The sequence below is a fragment of the Haemorhous mexicanus genome, chromosome 11, assembly GCF_027477595.1.
Source record: "Haemorhous mexicanus isolate bHaeMex1 chromosome 11, bHaeMex1.pri, whole genome shotgun sequence".
Classification (NCBI taxonomy): Eukaryota; Metazoa; Chordata; class Aves; order Passeriformes; family Fringillidae; genus Haemorhous; species Haemorhous mexicanus.
The window spans coordinates 2,937,376-2,948,178 of NC_082351.1; the positions used below are offsets into that span (position 1 = coordinate 2,937,376).

A 10,803-nucleotide genomic window follows, 5' to 3' on the forward strand; every position below is an offset into this window, starting at 1 on the left:
CCCTGTGTGCCACTGGCAGTGGGGCCTCAGCCACCTCCTCTCTTCACAGGAGCGCCTCTCCCACTGCACAAGACCGGCCGAAGACTTCCGTCTGCGACAACTGGGCCTGTCATCTTGCTTCGCCATGCCCGTGTCCATTGTCCCTTCCACAGGTGCATTACCAGCTTATTGCTGGAAAAATTCTGCGAGTACCACCCAGAATAGCACCCTCTCTCCCCGAAGGGCCTGGCCATGATCTCCAGCCAGGGCAAGAGCTGCAGCCCTACAAGCCAGGGAATGGCTTATGAGAAAAATATTACTTCAAAAAATTTAAGAGGTTTATTAAATTTTTCTTTTAAAATACCACAGGAGACTGGATAGGTAATTAATTCAGCACTGTGAGTAGAGGATTTTCCCCACCATTTGCGCATCCACACAATGGAGATTTCACTCTTCAATTCTTTTGCCCTTCTTAAAGTTCTGTCCATCAACCTATTTGCTGTCCAGTGGTGGATTATATTTCCTTACATCTTGTATGGAGGTCAGGTGCTGCTGTCATTTTAAGGTGACGCTCTTAAATGTCCTGAACTCAGGTCATCCCATAATAACAATTCAATGGGGGGGAAAACATAAACAGTAAGTCTATAAAACTTCTCTTAACATATATATGCTGAGGGGCCAAGGGGTGGCAAGGTGCCAAGGGGCGGCAAAGTGCCTGCAGGCCCCAGCTCTGGGGGAAACGGAGAACGTCCTGCCCGGATCCACCGTGCTGCCAGCTCAGCAGAGACGCACAGCACGGGCTCATGCTGACCACGGATCCTGTAGAGGTTCAAAACAAGACAGGAATACGTGGTCTAAATCCATTCTGATGTATCCCTAGGATTTTCTGCTTGCAGGACTGGTACAAGCAGTGCATGATAGGTACAGCAGAGCTTCTGTTTACTGTGTTACTTGCCATGGCCTTTTTCCACAGCCATATCTTTCCCTCTTCATATGTCCTGCCAAACACCTAAGGGAGAACTGGATCTCTAATCACACATCTCCATGCCCATGCCCAGTGTCCCTGTCACAGCTGCTTTACCAGCTTGTTGCTGTGCCGATGCTGCCACCACGCAAACAAGGTCCTCTCCCCCTGAAGACGCTGGCCCTGCTCTCTGGCCCCTACTGAAGGTGGGCAGGGCTTGGCCCAGCTCTTCTGTGGCAATAAAGAGATGGAGCTGTCACCCCAGTGTCCGGGTGGCAGCAGCAGCAAAGCCCAACCAGCACCAGCCCTGGCTGAGCTCCATGCCCAGGGGCAGCCGTGGATGCCCACGGGGTGGGCAGGCTAGAGCCAGGCAGGGGCTGCTGTGACCAGCGGCGGGGCCCCGGGGGCTGGGGGAGCCCATGCTGAGCGTTCCTGGGCTGAGGTTATATTTCCTTCTGTGGGATCATCTGGGCCTGGACCTCCTCCAGTGGCATGCCCAGGAAAACTTGGAAGCCATCTAAAGCTTATGAGTCACGCAGGGACGGGGTGCGCCTTCCTCCCCTGTTGGCTAGCGGGCTGATTGAAAGAGGCCTCTGGGGAGCGCGGCGCACAGGAGCGCGCGAACAGGGCCATGGCACGTCTCTGAGGGGCAGCTCGCCACGCAGTTTGCACAGGCAGGGCAAGCAGGCAGGGTTACAGGTTTTCTTGCTAGTAAATTTTACTGTGTGTTGCTTGCAGTATTTCTGTTGTTTGGTTGGTTTTGGGGTTTCTGGTAGTAATGGTTTTTATGCAATTGAAAACTGTAGTTAGTACAAGTGTATGTAACCAGATGCAACCCTCCAGAAAGGATGTGTCTGTCCAGACCCATTCCTGTGTAGTGTTTGAGCTTAGCAGTGGCTTCAGGGGGCATTGCAGAGAAAAGCTGCCTGCGGTGTGAACAAGTGAACGATCTCCTTTCATTGGTGGCCAAACTTAGGGAAGAAATTGAAAGACTATGGATTATCAGGGAAAGTGATTGGGAAATAGATTGATGGAGTTCAGGCCTTCCATCCCTACAGGAGGCCCACCAAGGGTCAGAGGACTCCTATGCTGCCCACTGTCAGGCAATAGAAGGACACCTGCTAGAGGAGGGGGAGTGGAAATGGTCCCTGCACAGGGAGGGTATAATAAAAATTCCTCCCAACCCCTATCCCCTAGCCAGGTGCCACTTCAGAAAAGGTATGAGCCCTCGGATCTAGAGAGTCAGTCAGACAATTTAGAAGAAAATTGTCTGCCCAGTGAGCCTCCCAATTATGATTAATCTGTAAGATGGATCGCCTCCTCTACTATTAAAAAGGAAAGAACGGTAATCGTAGTGGGTGATTCCCTTGTGGGGAGAACAGAGGGCCCCATATGTCTACCAGACCCACCCCACAGAGAGGTCTGCCGCCTCTCTGGGGCCCAGGTACAGGATATCCCTGAGGGACTTCCTGGGCTGATTCAGCCCTCTGATTATTATCCACTGCTGGTACTCCAGGCTGGCAGTGATGAGATTGAAAAGAGGACCATCAAGACAATTAAAGGGCACTTTAGGGCACTGGGACAAGTGGTTGATAGGACAGGGGCCCAGGTGGTCTTTTCCTCAGGCCCTTGGTGGCTGAGCAAAACAGTGAAAGCAACAGGAGAGCTCTCCTGATCAGTAAGTGGCTCATGGGTTGGTGTCATTGGCTGAATTTTGGATTCTTTGATCATGGGGCAGCTTTTACGGCACCTGGCCTGCTGGAACCAGATGGGCTCCATCTCTCTGTTAAGGGCAGAAGGTTTTTAGCTCATGAGCTAGTAGAACTTGTTGAGAGGGCTTTAAATTAGGTCTGAAGGGGGAGGGGCATGCAGATGGGTTGTCTGGAAGCAGGCCCGAGGGTGGTAAGCCTGAGTTAGGGGTGAAATCAGCAGCCCAGCTGAGGTGCATGGATACCAGTGCACATGGGTAGCATGGGTAACAAACAAGAAGAGCTGGAGGCCATGGTCCAGCGGCAGAGCTATGATGTAATCACCATCACAGAAACATGGTGGGATGACTCACATGGCTGGAGCACTGCACTGGATGGCTACAAGCTCTTCAGGAGAAACAGGAAAGGGAGAAGAGTTGGAGGGGTGGATCTTTATATTAGGGAGGCTTTGGACACCATGGATATTGAAACTAATGATGATGAAGTTGAATGCCTATGGGTGAGAATTAGGGGGAAGGCCAACAAGGCTGACATCCCACTGGGAGTCTGTTATCGTCCACCCAACCAGAAAGAAGTGGTGGACAACTCATTCTATAGACAGCTAGAGAATGTTTCAAGATCATCAGCCCTTGTTCTTGTAGGCAACTGTGGTCGGCGAGGGAAGACATGCAATCGATCAATATGATTGGTAAAGCAAGCTTCAATTTATTTTGAGTGCAACGGTACTTTTATATTGTTTCCAGTAATTATGCATACTTGTCATTAGTTCATTGGTGTAAGGCAAAAGGTTGCATTTACATACTCCTCTGACTTTGCGGTTTCTAACACAGGGTTTTTCCTCATTCTTGTTGCTTTTACTTCCTTATTTTTATATTGCAAACCCACACAAAACAATCAGGGACACTGTCCTGTCCTTGTCAGCACATTTTGCAATCTCCCTAGCATGGCGTGCGGCCTACTCATGCTAAGCTTACATGGGGTTTGCTTGTACAACATTTCCAGGGATCTATGGCCCTGTTCATCCAGCCATTCTTCCACAGGCAACTTCAACTTGCCAGACATTTGCTGGAAGCTTAATTCAGTAGAAAAAAAGCAGCCCAGGAAATCTGTAGAGTGTGTGGAGGACAACTGTTTGCTGCAGCTGGTGGGTGAGCCCACCAGGGGAGGGACTATGTTAGATCTGCTGTTTGCAAATAGAGGTGGGCTGGGGGAAGATATGGTGGTTGGAGGCTGCTTGGGGCATAGTGATCATGAAAGTATATAACTGGTTGCATTTCAAGCAGATCTGTAGTTAAAATTAATCAAGTTATAATAAGCAGTCCAGCTCAGCTCCATGAATAAGCCTCTGTGTTTGACTGACAGAAGTTCACATCCAAAGGGGAACTCTCCTAGGATGCAGACATTGTATTGGTTCAGAGTCGGGGGGCACACAGATAGACCAATGAGCTGTTTCGACCCGGGAGTTTTGAACGGGCTATAAAAGAAAGCTCCAGACAATAAGCAGGGCAGTTTTTCTGAGGAAACATGAGTGGTCTGTCTTATGTTATGTCTCAGACATTGGAACTCTAATGTATCAAGAATTCTTGATATTTTGTGAAATCAGGAGGAACATCAATAGGACATTCACATATGACTTCTGGAGGGCAGACTTTGGCCTCTTTAAGAGACTTATTCAGAGATTTCCTTGGGAAGCAGCCCTTAAAAACAAAGGAGTCCATGAAAGATGGGTGTGTGTTGAGAGTCTTTTGCAGGACAATGGACATATGCAACATATGCACAATCCAGCCTTCATAGAGACTGAGTAAGGTCGCCATGTCCTTGAAGGACACGAAAGGAGAAGAACACGCTCAGAAGCAGACACTTCAGGATGCAAAGGCAGACAAGAAAACCGCAGCGAGACGCATGAAGAGGGAAAACTAACTAAAATTAACTGAAATATTAAAATGCGTGCGTAAAAAGGATTTAACCAATCATGTATCAGCTTGAGGCATGAACAATAGAGAATAGTATAAAAATGGCTTGCTTTTTGTAATAAATTGGTTTCACTTGATCATACTGATCATGGCGCGATGTCCCCTTACTGATCCTCCGCACATTTTGGTGCCCGAACGAGGGACCCGGAGACGGCTATTTCACGGTGGTAAGAGGTACAGTGACAGCCTTCGGGAGGTGGAGAAGCCGGTCGAAAGTATCCTCACTGCCCCGGCAAGAAGAAAAGGTGAATAAAGGAGCTCCAAATTGAAGAAGAAGTGATCTCGCCCTGATCAGGTGAGCGGCTGGGGAGGAATGGGGTTGGACCATGACAGAGATGGGGTTCAGAAACACCTCCAACATATCCTCTTTGAGAGAGGGCAGAAATATGATGCTTCCACTCTGAAGGGACTTATTTACTGGGCATGGGAACAAAACCTCATACCAGGAGCGCAGGTCGCTTTTGAGGTATCGACCTGGGAAGCCGTGGGCGGTGTGTTGTGGGACTGTATTGCTTCGGGAGGACGTGAGGCTAAAGAGGCATCTAAATATGCTACCCTGTGGGAAAACATCGTAGAGGTATTACAGGCAATGAAGGTGGAAAAGAAAGCAGCTGCAGCAGCTTGCGTTGCTTTTTCCCCAAGCCCCGACCCTGAGCCACAGGCATTTCCTGCTAGCAAGTAATTTCCTACTACATTAGACATTCCTTCGTGCTGCCCAGGACCCTCTAGCCCAGTTCCACTAACTAAAGAGGAACTCAAAATCTCAGGACCCTCAGATGAGAAAGAGTCAGGAAGCAGCCTCCCTCGGAGGCTCCAGCTGCCAGCCCGAGAATAAACGTACTCAGGAAAAGGGGGCAGCTGGTGGTGAAGTTTAAGAAATAATGTATTCATCACCTGAAGATGAGGCTAAAGAAGAAAAGACAGATTGACAATCTGCCTAGGTTGAAGAGGAATTAAAAGCTTTGGTAGAAAATTTGCAGAAGTTTGTAATTCAACAAAGTGATCTAGTTGCTCCCCAAAAGGACTATTCTTTTGAAAGGAGGGAGCTTCCAGCTATTTTGAGCTCTGAGAGGGCTCTCGAGGAGCAGAGGGGGAGGCAGATACCCCCCTCGACCACGGAAGTTCGGGAGTTAGAGCTAGATCCCGAAATTGAAACAGCACAAAAAAGAAAGTGGAAAGGTGTTATTACTGAAGCAATAATTGAGGGGACATTCTCCCCTAGTACTATAGAAGCTTCCCCTGTGGTCACCCAAGCTGCAGGGCGAGGATGGGAGCCATTTGATTGGAAGATATTAGAAAAATTGAAAAGCGCCGTTATACAATATGGCTTGAAAGCTCAATTAGCACAATCGTTATTGCAATTCATTTTTACAGCAGATACCTTTATTCCCGCTGATGTTCAAACTTCGGTTAGATTTATTATGCCCCCTCATCAGCAGATTCAGTTTTATAAGAATTGGGAAGGCACATGTAAAAAAGAGGAAGCAGGACCTCAGGCTCAGGGGGACCCATTGTTTGGAATTACAGCACGACAGCTATTAGGAGAAGGTCCCTGGTCCACAGCAACTGCCCAAGCCCAAAGTATCAATGAAGTTTTGCATTTAAGCCAACAACTTGCACACTTCAATCCTTGCATTGCCTGATGGGCTGCATGTTCAGGCTTTTACGCAGATATGTCAAGGGGGAAATGAGAACTTTGATAAATTCGTAGACCACTTGCATAGGGCTATTTATGATCACCCCGATTTGGATCCGGAAACAAAGCAGAAGCTGTTTAAGATGCTTGCCTTTGATAATGCTAACGATAAGACTCGGCAGATTTTAGGCACTTTGCAAAAGGGAGCAGAAGTTGTTGATTTGCTAGAATTAATGACTAGAACCACAGAGAGACCAAAGGCTGCCTATGTGGCTGCTGCAGTACAAGGCGCTGTAAAGCCACTACTTTCAAAATCAGAAAAGAAGGCAGAAGGGAAAAACGTCAAATGTTTTGGGTGTGGGAAGGTCGGACATGTACAGAGTCAATGTTGATCTGTGCCAATAAGGAAATTTTGCTCCATCTGCAAGAAGGATAATCACCACCCAAGAGACTGTAGGTTCCAGGGAAACGGACCACGGACAGCGGCCCCACGCACAAAGACACAAGCTCAGGGAGCTGCATGGGTGGCTCAGCCCCCTCTGGAGGACTTTACTCACTCCAATCCGCAACTCCTGGAAGCGCCGGAATGGACGTGGAAACCGCAGTAGACATTACCATCGCTGACTCTGCAGTACATCTGGTAGAGACTAATGTAAAGGGACCTCTGGGGGATGGGCTTAGTGCTTTTCTGTTAGGAAGATCATCTGCTAGCTAAAGGGGACTGGATGTAATTCCTGGGGTTATTGATGCAGACTATCAAGGGGTTATCAAAATTATGGCTAGGACATTTTTTCCTCCTGTATCTATCCCTAAAGGATCACAAATTGCTCAACTTGTTCCTTTTAAGTCTTGTGTTCCCTGTAAAGGATTGAAGGAGTGGGGAACAGGCGGTTTTGATTCCACAGGTAACCCAGAAGTGTATTGGGCAATGGACATTACAAGAGGTAAACCAGATAAACTGGCAACCCTGATAAGTCCCAATGGTAATTCTATCACCAAGAAACTGACAATTGATACTGGAGCAGATGTAACAATCATTTCAAGCACTATATGGCCCAAAAATTGGCCAGTGGTTAATCCTGTTTTGGGAATTGCAGGGATTGGTGGACCCAAGCCATTAAATTAAGCAGGGAGGTAACTACCTTTCCCAGATGGAGTGAACGTAACAACAAGACCCTATGTCATGCAGACTCCCGGAAATTTGCTAGGTTTAATAGGCGGGGATTTGTTAAGACAACAGAAGGGCACAATTGTTACACAGCCTTTTTAAGAGTGGCCACTGAGGGGCAGCCAATCCTCAAAATTAGCCGGACTACCAATACCCCTATATGGATTGATCAGTGGCTGCTGTCAAAGGAAAAGCTGCTCAAGGTTCAAGAGTTGGTTCAAGAACAACTTGAGGCTGGTCATATAAGACCATCAGCTAGCCCATGGAACAAGCCTATTTTTACAATTCCAAAAAAGAGTGGGGAATGGAGGTTGTTGCACGATCTTAGAGCAGTCAACGCAGTAATGCAGAGTATGGGAGCATTACAACCTGGACTCCCATCCCCTGTTTTGTTACCTGAGTCCTGGGGTTTACTGATTATTGATCTCAAAGACTGTTTCTTCACTATTTCACTACACCCTGAAGACATCAGTCATTTTGCTTTCTCAATCCCTCCATCAACAAAGAAAACCCTACAAGAGATATGAGTGGAAATTTTTGCCACAAAGGATGCGTAACTCGCCCACTATGTGCCAGGTTTACGTAGCCTGGGCATTAGAGCCAGTCGGGCAGCAATTTCCTAACTGTGTCATATATCATTACATGGATGATATCTTGGTGGCAGGACAGCAATTGGACTTTGAAAATGTTTTAGCAAGCATGACAACTATTCTAGAACAGAGAGGGTTGAGAATTGCCCCTAAAAAAGTACAGCGTTCAGCTCCATGGAAGTATCTTGGGTGGCACATTGATCAAGCTGTAGTGAAACCTCAGAAGATTACCATTACTACCGAGATAAAAAACTGTACATGATGTTCAAAAATTAGTAGGAGATATACAATGGATTAGAACTATTTGTGGAATAACTAATGAAGAACTTGAACCATTAATACAGCTGCTAGGTACCTCATCCCGAGCAGACGAGCGCCGATCACTGGACAGGACGCAACAACAGGCCTTGGAACATATAGCCTCAAAGGTTGCCACAGCACATGCACATCACCTGATGGCAGGTGTCCCCGTTCAACTGATGATCATCAAACGCAGCAAGGAGGGTGACCAGTATGCCAAACATCCTTTTGCATTAATTTGTCAATGGACGGAGACTCGGGCTAATCCTTTAACCATTCTGGAGTGGGTATTTTTACCTGTGCGACAGCCTAGAACCATTACCACTCACCTAGAACTATTTGCTCAATTAATCGTGAAAGGCAGAGGGAGGATACTAGAAATTTGGGGACAGGAACCGTACGCAGTTGCAGTACCTCTAGCCAATGGGTATTTAGAATGAGGAATTAGGCATTCTGTTCCTTTACAAACAGCCCTTACTGATTACGGTGGAAAAGTTCACAATACCTATCTGTGGCATCGTGTGTTGTCCTTGTTAGAGCAGCAGCGGCTGGAGGACAGACCATGGAGATACGAGTCTCCAGTACTAGGACTAACAATTTTTACAGACGCAGGCAAACGGTCTAAAAGGGCTGCTTGTACGTGGCAGCAAAAGGGTTCATGGAATCGGTATATAATTCCTGGGGAGATAGGAGATACATTGCAAACCTTGGAGTTGAAGGCAGTAATTTGGGCCTTTGAGAATTGGAACCATCAGGTTGTTAACATTGTTTCTGATTCACTTCAGGTGGTTGGCTGTGTACAACGCCTCAAAAGGGCAGTAGTTAAGGAAGTTAATAACAAACATTTGTATTCACTTTTAAGCCGACTACTGAGAAATCTGAATCGACGCCAACAGGAGTATTTCATTACTCACGTTCGCAGTCATCAAAATCTCCCTGGTCTGTCTGAAGGTAATGCTCAAGCTGATCGGTTGGTAGCTGCTGTCTGGCCAATGCCAACCTCTGATAAATTTCAACAAGCAAAAAATTCTCATGCTTTTTTACATCAATCTGCAAAGATGTTGGCTAAACAATTTGGTATCCCTCTTACTGATGCCACTGGCATTGTATGATCCTCCCCAGATTGTGAAAGGGATGGCATTGGCTTAGGCACTGGTGTTAACCCAAGAGGTACCCAACCTTTGCAATTATGGCAAATGGATGTAACACACGAAGCAGAATTTGGCCAGAAGAAGTTTGTACATGTTTGCATTGATACTCTTGTGTTATATGGGCTACCCCTTCAACAGGTGAGACAGCACGTCACGTTGAGAAACATTTGAACAATTGCTTTGCAGTGTTGGGAGTCCCTTTAGCCATCAAGACGGATAATGGCCCTGCTTATTGATCTTTAAAGTTTCAATGTTTCTGTAATTTATGGGGTATTCAACATGATACCGGTATTCCACACAACTCTACAGGTCAGGGAATTATTGAGCGAGCCCATCAGCTGTTCGAGGGCATGCTGCAAAAATAAAAAGGGGGAATGGTAGGGGTATCCCCGGAAGAATAGACAGCTAAGGCTATCTTTGTGCTTAATTATCTCAGAACAACAGGGGATAGGGATGAACCTCTTCCCATTCTTGTGCATCATGCCCTCATGCATAGGCCAAGTGAGGAATTACCTGACAGTATTCAAGTCATGTTTAAAAGCCCGGAAACCGGGATGTGGGAAGGGCCAGCAGCAATGAAATTAATGGGAAGAGGTTACATGCGCTTACTTACAGATAAAGGAATTCGCTGGTTCCGGCCAAGTAGGTGAAACCTCACCTAAAGTCACACCTGCCAGCTCTGTCCAGAAGCAGAACGTCGGCGACAGCACCAACTCCAGACGCAGCTGAACCTGATGCTCCAGCACCTGAGGGTTGAACAATGGCTGAACATTTTTTCCACAGCTATTAACAGATGTGGGCCAACTAGCTGGATCTGGGGTTACAGTAACCAGTAACGACAGCCTACCACCATTTCCAATATGGGTCTTAAATCAAATTGAATGAGCTTCTTCTGTTCATGGCTATTTTTGCAAACCATGGATCAGGGTCCAGTGTGTTAAGCGCAAACTGAAGTGAAGGCGATAAGTCCGTCAGGAAAAAAAATCTTTTTATACCTCACAGGAAAAAGCAAAAATTTAGCTCTATTAATTTAGATTTAATACATGTTTTAGTGTACTTAATATGCCTACTTTTCAGCGCACGTTAGGAATATTTTTAGGGCCTAGTCATAGAAGACAACCTCCCCCTGAACCCCTTAGAGGGATATTTTTAGAACGTTGGAATTCTAGCCAGGATTTAGCCCTCACTGAAACACGGGATCAGCAAAGTTTGCTTTGGATTCAATTACAATTGGCAAAACAGGCAATAGCAAATCAAATTGTATTGCAAATTCAGATTACAGCTGCAGAGTGTAGGAGAGGAATAGCAGTGCCACAACAGCATCACGTTTCTG

The 10,803-nt window shown here is 46.7% G+C and overlaps 1 long non-coding RNA gene across 1 annotated transcript; it reads left to right on the forward strand.

Annotated features, from left to right (window-relative positions):
• The first annotated feature begins 4,636 nt into the window (after window positions 1-4,636).
• Window positions 4,637-10,485, forward strand: LOC132332101 (uncharacterized). Its single transcript, XR_009487796.1, has 2 exons — window positions 4,637-4,920; window positions 10,086-10,485. It is a non-coding gene; the product is annotated as an uncharacterized LOC132332101 (long non-coding RNA).
• Window positions 10,486-10,803: the final 318 nt, after the last annotated feature.